Below are 10,914 nucleotides of genomic sequence, written 5' to 3' on the forward strand. Positions count from 1 at the left end.
TGACAGAAGGCTTCTATGGCAACAGCAAGTCTTGAACTTGAAATCATACATTCATATTAATAGAGACAGGCTGTAGGAGAGGCACCGGACTTTACACAAGGTTTACAGATAAATCCCACAACTGAGAGAGTGTGTGACACCGACTACAATTCTCTTGCCCAAGCTCCAATTATAAAAAATAAAGAATATATAAGAGTAATTGTGCTGTAGTGCTTTACTTTTGAAGCACCTTGGGAAGATGCTCACTGTAGAAAGGTGTCATATATTGGAGTGTGGTGTATATTGTTGCTGACTCAGTAGCTCAAGACTCAGGGTTCAAATCCAAACCCAGACACTACTGCTATACAGGTTGGAAAAATCGTGTATTTATATTTTTTTTCTTTCATATCACAAAAGACATGCAAGACATATTGATCAGCAAAGTTAAGCTTGCTTAATATGTGAAAGCTTGGATGTATAGTGTATTCAAAAAGTATTCAGCTCCCTTCACTTTCTGCATGTTTTATTGTGTTGTATATCTCTCTATATATAAAATCCAACATATGTCTGTCTGTCTGTTTGTCCGCTTTTCACGAGAGAACTACTTAACGCCTTTTTTTCTATAAATTGCTTGAACATTCCTTTTGATTTTTTGATTCGGGTCGTGTACCTTACCTCCACTTAGCTAGTGAATGAGAAAACTACTTAACAGATTTAGATCGGGGTTTTTTTTGTATAATTTGCTTGAACATTCCAGTTGATTTTGCGATTCCCCTCATTGCTCTAAGAATCATAGTTCACTTGCAGGAGTGATATATTCACACTAATCCAAGACAGAGACTGCAGGCCGAGGGGAGGGGGATGCGTGACGTCAGGAGTGGGGAGCCGTGTGGGGCCCTGCCTTGCTTTCCTGTTTCACTTCTACGTGGGTGAAGCTGTGGGGGATGGCTAGTTTGATTAAAAAAGATAAATTTGCCATTGTTACCCATCAGTCTACACTCAATAACCCATAATGGCAAAATTAACAAATGTTTTCACAAAGGTTTACAAATATATTAAAAATTTAAAACTGAAATTTCTTATTCATAGAAGTATTCAGACTCTTAATTCAGTACTTTGGCATCAATTCCGAGTTCAAGTCTTCTTAGGCAAGCCAATAGAAGTTTTGCACCTCTGGCACTTTATCCCATACTTCCGGGCAAATCCTCTCAGCACCATTAAATTGGAAGGGAAGAGTTTGTGAACCGTCATCTTCAGGTCTCTCCACAGATGTTCAATGAGGTTTAAGTCTGGGCTTAGGCTGGACCATACAAGAACACTCAGAGACTTGTCCCAAAGCCACTTTAGTGTTGTCTTGGTTGCATGCTTTGGATCATTGCCATCCTAAAAGGTGAACCATCACCAAAGTCACAGGTTACATGAAATCTGGAGAAGATTTTCGTTGAGGAACTCTTTGCTTGCAGGTGCATTTATCCTTCCCTCAAAGTCTCCCTGGTATCACACCCCTCTATACCATGATGCTGCCACCATCATGCTTCATCATAGGGATGGTATTAGTCAGATGATGAGCAGTGCCTGGTCTTCAGCAGATAAAGTGCTTGGAGTTCTGCCCAGAGAGTTCAATGTTTTTTCTCACCAGGCCAGAGAATCTTTTCCCTCGTGCTTTTAGAGTCATTTAAATGCCATCTGGCAAACTCCCAGTGGGAGTTAGATACTCTACCATTAACGGCTGATTGATGGAGTGCTGCTGAGATGGTTGTCCTTCTGAGAGGTTCTTCTATCTCAGCAGATGAATGTTGAAGCTCTTTTAGAGTGTCCATTGGTGTTTTGGTCGTCTCCCTGGCAATGTTCCCTCTAAAGAGTAGCATATAGTGAGCAAAAAACATTATTTTTGAGCGACATTATGTTTAAGCCAAAAATTTATGGGCACCAATTTTTGCGATAAGTACGAGCGACGCCGTCGGAATGAGCGATCATGCGGGAAGTATGAGCGATGCTCTGAATTTGTGTGAGCGATCGCTGACGCACTTAGCTTAGAGGGAACATTGCTCCCTGGCCAAGGCCATTTTGCCTGTTTACTCAGAGTCCTGGTGGTTCCAAACTTCTTCCATTTCACAATCATTAAGGCCACTGAGCACCAGTGCAATCAGAGCTTTAGGAAAGGTTTAATCCTGTTGCCCTGATCTGGAATCATGGAAGTCTACAGAGAGTTCCTTGGACTTCATGGCTTGGTGTTTTTCTTGACAAGCAGTGTGAATTGTGGGACTTTATATACATAGGGGTGTGCCTTTCTAAATGGTGTCCAATCAATTCAGTTTGACACAAGTGGACTACTGTCAAGCTTTAGACATATCTCATGGATAATTAAAGCAAACAGGAAGCACCTGACCACAACTTTGAGCACCTCAGCAAACGGCCTTAATACATACAGAAGTGAGAGATTACAATTTTTGATTTTTAATAAATTTGCAAACCTTTACAAAAACATAATTTCACTTTGTCATTATGTGATTCTGGATGTAGGTTTTCACGGCCGGGACGTCTCCACACTGGAAGTTACTGGGGGAGGAAGCATATCCAGAGCAGTACCTCCCCCAGAACGTCAGATGGTAGCCCCTCTGGGTTGCAGCAGTGCCTCAGACTCCCACAGGGCTTCATGGGAGGTGGAATGTAATACAGCCCTGTTGGGATCCGTGGGCTAAGCCAGGAGGTGCTGCCGCAGCTGCTGAGTCCTTATGGGCAGTTCTTCCGCCACACCCGGAAATACTGCTGGAAGTTGAACAACAAGCACCGGGAGCACTTCCAGGTGCCTTATAAAAGGGGCCAGCTGAGACTACTTGGGGAGACAGAGTCGGGAGGAGGGAGATGAAGCTTGCCAGGATCAGTGGAGGAGAAAAGGCAGAGAAGAAGAAGAGAAATTTGTATTGTGCTGTGACTGTGCTGAACTGTGTTGTGCTTGTGGGAAACGGGGGAACGCGTTTCCCATGATCAAAAAATAAAAATAAAAGTTTGTGCTTGTACTTGTGTCTCTGTTGTGTGGCTGTGTCGGGTTTGGGTGGTGGTTGTCACGGACGACTGGGGTTCTGACCCGGCAGGGACGCCTAAATGGACTGGAATATCATAAGAATAGCTTCCGGGCCACAAGGGGGCAACCGCCCTGGAGAAGGAGAGGACCACGGGAAAGGAGAAAAAAGGGTTCTGGACTGTTTGGAACCGTGGCCTCCGCCAGGGGGCATCTTAAGCCTCGAGGAACCTGGAGACAGTTACTTCCGCCCCACTCTGCAAGATGGCGGAGGAACCTGCCAGGGATGCCCGGAGTGCTTCCGGTGCAAAGGGCAGCACTTACGCCACACCAGGAAGTGCTGCCGGAAGTTCGTCATCAGCAACCTAGAGCACATCCGGGCGGGAATAAAAGGCGCCGCCTCCCAGCAATCTGGGAGCTAGAGTCGGGAGTGGGAGCAGGACAAAGCTCCCAGGAGGAGACTGGCAGCGAAGGATTGAGTTCATTGTGGGTGATTATTGCTGTGTGCTTTGTGTCGTGTTTGGGACTGTGTTTATTTGATGTTAAATAAATGTGTGACTTTTATAAAGATGTGGTCTCCGACTGGTGGTGTCTGGGCAAGTCTCACATGGTGTACCTGCCTGGTGGTCCACAAGGTTAATGGGCAAAACTGGCAAATTTATCCATTTCATATTAAATGTACATCACAACACAGTGTGCAGAAAGTGAAGGGGTCTGAATAGTTTTTGAATCCACTGGATGTGTGTGAGTCTGCACAACATATATCGGTGGAAAGAGGTATAGAATATGGATGACTAAACGAATGTTTAATAATAGAGGCTATGAGTGTGATCAGTCTGATGCATTCTCATTTTAATTGTATGTTCACTTATTACTGTATCCCCAAAATTATTTAGTCTCTTACTTTAGCTGAAGGAAGGAAATGAAAAGTCTTATGGCAGCATTTGAAACAGGGACAAAGCAAACCTAACCCAACTGAAGGTGTGCAAATGAATGTTATAGGGTAAGAAAATAAAGAGGTAGCGATCTTGGTAGGTATAGCAAGCATGTCTGGTTGCTGGGACTAATGACTCTGTTGTGTGTAACTTAAAGTTCTACTGGGTGTGAGAATAGCAGTCCTATTCAGGATTGTGGTGATTCTGGACGTCCCCTATTTGTATTTTATTGTTTAGGAAAATAGGCCCTTCTTGAGTGATTGGCCTGGGGCTAGATTTGAAAGGCTAAGCCTCACTGGACTCAAACGTCTCTTTTATGTAAGTTTTTTTTTATATATATTAATGTTGTTGGTCATGTAGGTTCTTTATGTTTAGGTAGTTTGTGTACCACATGTTTTGTCGGTGGTTCCAAAGCTGCAGAGCCTCCTGCCCATCATTGTCCAGGGACTACCCTTAGCCCTGTAAAGGCTGAGAAAAACTCAGTTCCTGTGGTTCAGTGAATGCGTTGACATTGCTAAGTTTCTTTTGTGATTATTCAGTGATATTTTTGTGACATTACTGGAATTTTTTAAATCGTATGCTCTGTTTTTGACTTTATATTCTGGATTTGTGTATTGGGACTTGTTTGCCTTAGATTGCCTTTACCCTTTCAGGCATCCCCTGCTGTGTGTACTCTTTGTGCTTCACTGTTTCCAGAAGATATTGGCTAATTAATTCTTTATTTATAAAGATTATACATTTGCCATTTTGTTTCTAGCTGGGATTTACCACTTTTTCCCACTCTAGTTAGAATTTTAGATGTCTTTTGGGAGTCAGTTGCTACAATATGTTATTTTTGGAGGTGTGTATCCTTTGTTTGTAGGTGTCCAGTTTGGCAGCCACAAGTTAACCCTAATTTACTGACACTCACAAACACAATCGCACACCCACATGATCACTCATGCTTGGCTTATTTAAAACACTAAATGACCTGGCAGCCTGAGTTGAGACTATGACAGATATGCCAGCTTACCAAAGAAAGTTCACATCAACATGGAAAAAACACAAAATCTTCACAAAACATACAACAATCGGGAATCTCAACAGCAGACCAAGAACTGCAAGGCAGCAACTCTCACCTGAAGCTAAAGCCACTACTCTCTTTCTGAAAGGATTCAAATTATTCAAAATCTTAGTGGCCAAAAATACTGTGATTAATATAGGTGGTGGGAGGGCTACATTTTTTACATTATATGCACTTTGCCAGGTAACTAAACTTGGCATTTTCTATATTTTCATATTCAGCACTTAAGCTCCCTTGTCTAAAGGTTACTGTTTTGGGTTCAGTAACAATGAGAGGTTATTGTAAAGTCTTCTAATCTAACTGCAGAAAACTGCAAAGTTTCATGTTTGGTTTGGCTCGTCTACCAGCCTTCTGCTTCTTGGTGGTGGGTTAGAAACACAAAGAGCTTTCCAGACGTTTCCCCAGAAACACTTGACTAGAATCGGCTGTAGCAGGGCGAATGATGAGGCAGGACAAAAGCCAAATGCTTGGGGTGTCGACCAGGCAAAACTTCGTTTAATTCAAACCAAATACAAAAAAACGATAAAGGATGTGCTTGTATCTGCTGTTTGTAAGGGACAATTCACTTTAGCTATCACTCAACAACACATTCTAGTCTTGGTCTGCACGTTATCATGGTGAGCACCTTCTAGGAGCGTCTTCCTTTTATACTGAGTTAACAAGAAGAGGTAACAACCTCCTTGGCTTTGTTGCCCTCAAGGGGCTGCAAGAGAAAAAGGAGACCTGACTTTTAGCAACAGCACCCCCTCTTGGCCCAGGGTGGTACTACTTACTTTAGGTGAGTCTGGAAAGTGACCCTCTGGCACACATGCGCGACAGGGCAAATAGAAAAAATGTAATTTGCCACTAGAAATTGAGTTACAAGTACTCCTTAGACCTGAAATCTAGCATTTCAGTTATTCTATACCTTGGCTCTGAATGCTTTTGTGCCAGGTTCACACCCAACATGGGGACAGCATACACTTCTCACAGTGAATGTGATATAAATCCTTCAAGGACACAACCAGTGCAATATCTCATAAATGTTTGTTTTGTATCTGAACAGCCATCCCCTTCCGGGTTTAGAGGGCTGTGTAATCAACGAACCGAAGATGAATTAGTTTTTTGTAGATACTGGGCAATCAAAAAGTTTAACAGAGGTCCTGCTTGTTTATTTTAAAACAGTATTTGTAAATTCTTGTCAACTTCTGAGAAGGCTTTCTGATATTCCATCCATCCATTTTCCAACCTGCTGAATCCAAACACAGGAGTCTGCTGGAGCCAATCCCAGCTAACACAGGGCACAAGGCAGGAACCAATCCAGGCAGGGTTCCAACCCACCGCAGGACACACACAAACACAACAGGGCCAATTTAGAGTTGCCAATCCACCTAACCTGCATGTCTTTGGACTGTGGGAGGAAACCAGAGACCCTGGAGGAAACCCACGCAGACACGGGGAGAACATGTAAACTCCATGCAGGGAGGACCTGGGAAGCAAACCGGGGTCTACTAACTACGAGGCAGCAGCACTACCACTGCACCACCGTCCCGCCCTTTCTGACATTCCTTATAGAAAAAATACAAATTTATTTTTTATAGTTTTTAGTAAAATAGTTTTCTTGCTGTGATTACCTTCAGAGCCTAAACTGGGCTTGGTGCGAGATATTAAGGTGTCTGTACTGTCTGGACATTTTCAGTCAGCTAGCATTTTATTCAGACTGAATTCCTGCCATGAAAACTTAGCTGCTACAATAAGATGTGGCATCTCTGCTGCCCTGACTGTAATAAACAACTGGTGGAACAAACGGTTAATCTAAACACAAATATAAAACAACAAAATAGTTTATTTCATATGCATTCATCCCCTTTAATATGACATTTCTAAATCATCCCTGGTGCAGTCAGTTGGTTTTGTAATTTGTTCAATGGCAGGATAGGTGCATTGGCGAGTCTAAATTGTCCCTAGTGTGTGCTTGGTGTGTGTGTGTGTGTGTGTGTGTGCGTGCACCCTATGATGGGCTGGTGCCCTGCCCAGGGTTTATTTCCTGACTTGCACCCTGTGTTGGCTGGGATTTGCTCCAGCAGACCCCCGTGACCCTGTAGTTAGGATATAGCGGGTTGAATAATGGATAGATAGATGGATGGATGGGAGTCTCATAATTAGATCAATGGAGATCACCACCTCTATGGGGTTGCATTTGATTACAGTGTATAAATGGACTTTATCTGGAAGGTCCAATTTGTGGTGAGTCAGTATGTTGGCCTATATAAAATACAACATCAGTGTGTCTGTCTGTCCGTCTGCTTTTCACGAGAGAACTACTTAATAGATTTAGATTCGGTTCTTTTCTATAATTTCCTCAAACATTTTGGTTGATTTTGAGACTTCTCTCATCGTGCTAAGTATCATAGTTCGGTTACGTTACTGATTTATTTGTGTGAATCCGACAGAGAGGCTACAGGCCAAGAGAAGGTGGGTGGGGCCCTCCTCACTCACACACAAACACTCCATTCAAGTCGCTCTACCTCTTGCCACATGTTGGAGCGTACCTTGCCTCCACTTAGCTAGTGACACTTGTTTGTTCAAAAGACATTATCATCTACAGATTGTTAAGGAGCAACGTTTGACATTTTTGAGAGAGACATCAGAGCTATGTGTGTTTTAGAGGGTAACTGGTGATTGCCAGTGATATCATGGCCATGTGCTGAGGACGCTCTCCCGTCAGAGCTGAACATGATCAGATAAAGTGCCAGTGTTTCACGTTCGAGCATACCTACCTTCCACTTGGCCAGAATTGCATTTTTTTGATTGATTTTTTAAAAGTTTGTCCTGTTTCACTGCTGCATGGGTGGAGCCACGGTGGACAGCTAGTTGAAGATAAAAGGAAATTTCAAGCAACTGAATAAAAAGGTGATTGAAAAGCACAAGTCATTAGATGAAGATAAGAAAATTTCGAATTCAATGAATATCTTGGGGTCCAGTTAAACCAATCATGAAGAAATGGAACGAGTATAGCATAGATAAATCTAACTCATTAAATTCTGCCTACAGCAGGCCATGAGCAAAAACAGAGTGATTGTGCAAGAAGACAGGGGACCTTTGAGTCCTCTAAAGCGGTTACAACCTATCTGGATGGAAAGTGGAGAGACTGTGTGGACAACGAGTTTCACCAGTTGCATCTTGCAGCTAAAGTTTGCTAGAAGGCAAATCAAAGACATGGAAATCAGCGGGAATATGATTCTGTGGTGTGATGAGATCAAAACTGAGCTTTTTGACCGTCAGACTAATTATTATGCTAAACACTACACATTATCAAAAACACAACATCCCCACCATGAAGTAAGGTGGTGGCGGGCTTGCACCATCTCTGCAAAATGCTGTGGAAGGCTTACGGGGGTAAACTAAATGTAATAATATACAGGAAAAGTCTGGAAGGAAACCTGTGCCTTGGAGATTTGTTTTCCAAGAAAACAACAAGCCCAAGCCTAACGCCACAACTACACAGGAATGGTTTTCAAACAATATTAATATCTCAACTCAATTTCTGGTGAGAATTGACAAAGATTGTTCACTCATGATCACCATACAGCCTGACGTTAGTTTTGCAAAGAAGAATGGGGAAAAAATGGCTGATGTGCAAAGCTGCCAGGGGCCTGTGCACACTGACTCAAGGCTGTCATTGCTGCCAAAGCTGCATCTACTAAATGCTGAAATGTGAAATAAAGTCAAGGATTTAATTTTGTCTGACAGGCGAATTAAAGTTTCCCAGATAGCTGAAGAAATGGGCATCTTAGCAGGTACTGTTTGGGAAATAATCAACGAAAAGTTGGGCATGTCAAAGGTCAGTGCAAGATGGGTTCCAAGAATGCTGACACCATGCCTGAAGGCCACGAGGTTCCAGTGCTATTAGGAGAACTTGGAGGTGGTCTATGAAGATCAAGTGAATTTTTTCATCATTTGGTGACTGAAGATGAGATGTGGGTCTATCATAAGAGAACCAAAGTAAAAAACGGAATCAATGCAGTGGAAGGATAAGTCATCCTGCACCCCAAAAGACAGAAAATCTGCAGGCAAAGTCATTGTGACTGTCTTCTGGGATATTGAAAGACTTTTACTTCTAGAGTTCATGCCTCACAAGACAACGATAACCAGGGAGAATTACACCAACACAATGATCGCTTTGTGGGAGTCAATCATGGAGAAAAGACAAAGAAAACTCACAGCAGGTGTCATGGTTCTTCACAACAATGAGTTGGTTCAAATGTTACGTCAATCACAGGCTACCATCCTAGAATGTGGGTTTCAGCAGCTCAACCATCCACCCCACGGTCGTGACCTGGATCTCTCAGATTATTTCCTGTTCTGAGTTTTGAAGAAATCTCTCCATGGAGAGTGGTTTTGTAGTGATGAAGACATCAAGGCAGCTGTGACATTCTGGTTTGAAGGTGAAACAGAAGATTTTATTTTTTCAAAAGGGGTTAAAGCCATTGCAGGAAAGTGGATGAAGTGTATGGAGCTATCAGGGAACTATAATGAAAAATAAAACAAAAATGTTTTGAAAACTCTTTTCTTTCCTGCTGAGGTAAATTATTGAATGCCCCTCATAGATAGATAGATAGATAGATAGATAGATAGATAGATAGATAGATAGATAGATAGATAGATAGATAGATAGATAGATAGATAGATAGATAAACACTTTATTGATCCATAATATTTGTGTTCATTTAGGTAGAGGGTGGGTTTCTTCACAAGAAAAATGCAACTCAACACGTTACATAGAAAACAGAGGAAATTGATGGCACACACAGAGAACACTCTTTCTTACTTACCTATCCAACTTCTTGTCATACATTACATAGTCTCCGGTGCCTCATGATCTTGGATTGAAACAGGCACAGTAAGAAAATGAATAGAAGGGTGCTCAATATACACACATATATTGCAACAGACTGATGACTCATCTGGTTCTAAATTATATTACTCATCATTTGAACTATTATTAGATGCTCTAACATTCAACTTCAGAACACCAAATAAATAAAACCTATAACATTCAGTCTTGGATAAAAAAAATAAAAGAAAACTCACCAGTTGGTTTACTCTGTGTTAAATGTTTTCCGGGAAAAGGTGAAGTCTATTAGAAACTCTGGATTACCAGAATTGTCCATGGGCAATCCCATATAGCAATCCTGCAGTCCTGATTAAGGCATCCTAACTTATCTTCTTCTCCTATCTTCTATATATACATGTAAAAGGCTAAGGGGTGGTCTTCTGTCATCCAAAAATCTGTGCATCGGTGCGCCTTGAACTTTGATCTTGGTCTCAATTGAGAGTTTACAACATGATATGTGTAACACAGACCCAGACTACCTCAGCCATGTAATTGGACTTTGGGTCCCTCTCATGGCAAGTAGCTGTGGCTGACAGGAAAAGGACAGTGGCACAGGTAGGCAGCATTGCTGATCTGAAAAGAACCACGGTGACATCTGTTGACACAGATCGCATAGGCCAACTGGATGCATTCCAAGCACAATGGAATGTCATATATGATCAAAGAATTCAAGGTGTACGACATGGCTGACAGAAACAAATAGAGCTGGGTGCACAAGACATGTGTGATAGGGTAAGAACCGTAGCATTATCTGCTCGATATGTGTTTTTTAAAATGTATAAAATATGCTTAACATTAGAACACAATTTCTTCTGGCAAATGCATATATACCAATATTTGTGCAGAAAAAAACTTTGACATGAAAAACTCTAAACTTATATGTTATGTTTCTCGCTATTGTGTACCTTAAAATCTTATTCCAGGTAAGCATGGATGATGTAGTAACAGTTTATATTATGTATATTTTGTTTACTTTTAAAGTAAAAAGACTAACAATTAAAAAACAAATTAAAAAGTTAAAAATCCCAACATACCTTTG

At 41.7% G+C, this 10,914-nt stretch overlaps 1 long non-coding RNA gene across 2 annotated transcripts in view; it reads right to left on the bottom strand.

Moving 5' to 3' along the window:
* LOC120516781 overlaps positions 1-10,177 on the bottom strand; it is a 21,273-nt gene extending 11,096 nt beyond the window's left edge. Inside the window, exons 1-3 of one of the 2 annotated variants that reach the window (XR_005630911.1) lie at positions 10,073-10,177; positions 9,814-9,861; positions 9,203-9,415 (exon numbers count right to left, since the gene is read on the bottom strand). This is a non-coding gene — a long non-coding RNA (uncharacterized LOC120516781). The remainder of the gene's footprint in view (positions 1-9,202; positions 9,416-9,813; positions 9,862-10,072) is intronic. The other variant, XR_005630912.1, reaches the window with a different exon arrangement.
* Between the last annotated feature and the right edge of the window lie 737 nt (positions 10,178-10,914).

Source organism: Polypterus senegalus, chromosome 16 (genome assembly GCF_016835505.1).
Source record: "Polypterus senegalus isolate Bchr_013 chromosome 16, ASM1683550v1, whole genome shotgun sequence".
NCBI lineage: Eukaryota > Metazoa > Chordata > Cladistia > Polypteriformes > Polypteridae > Polypterus > Polypterus senegalus.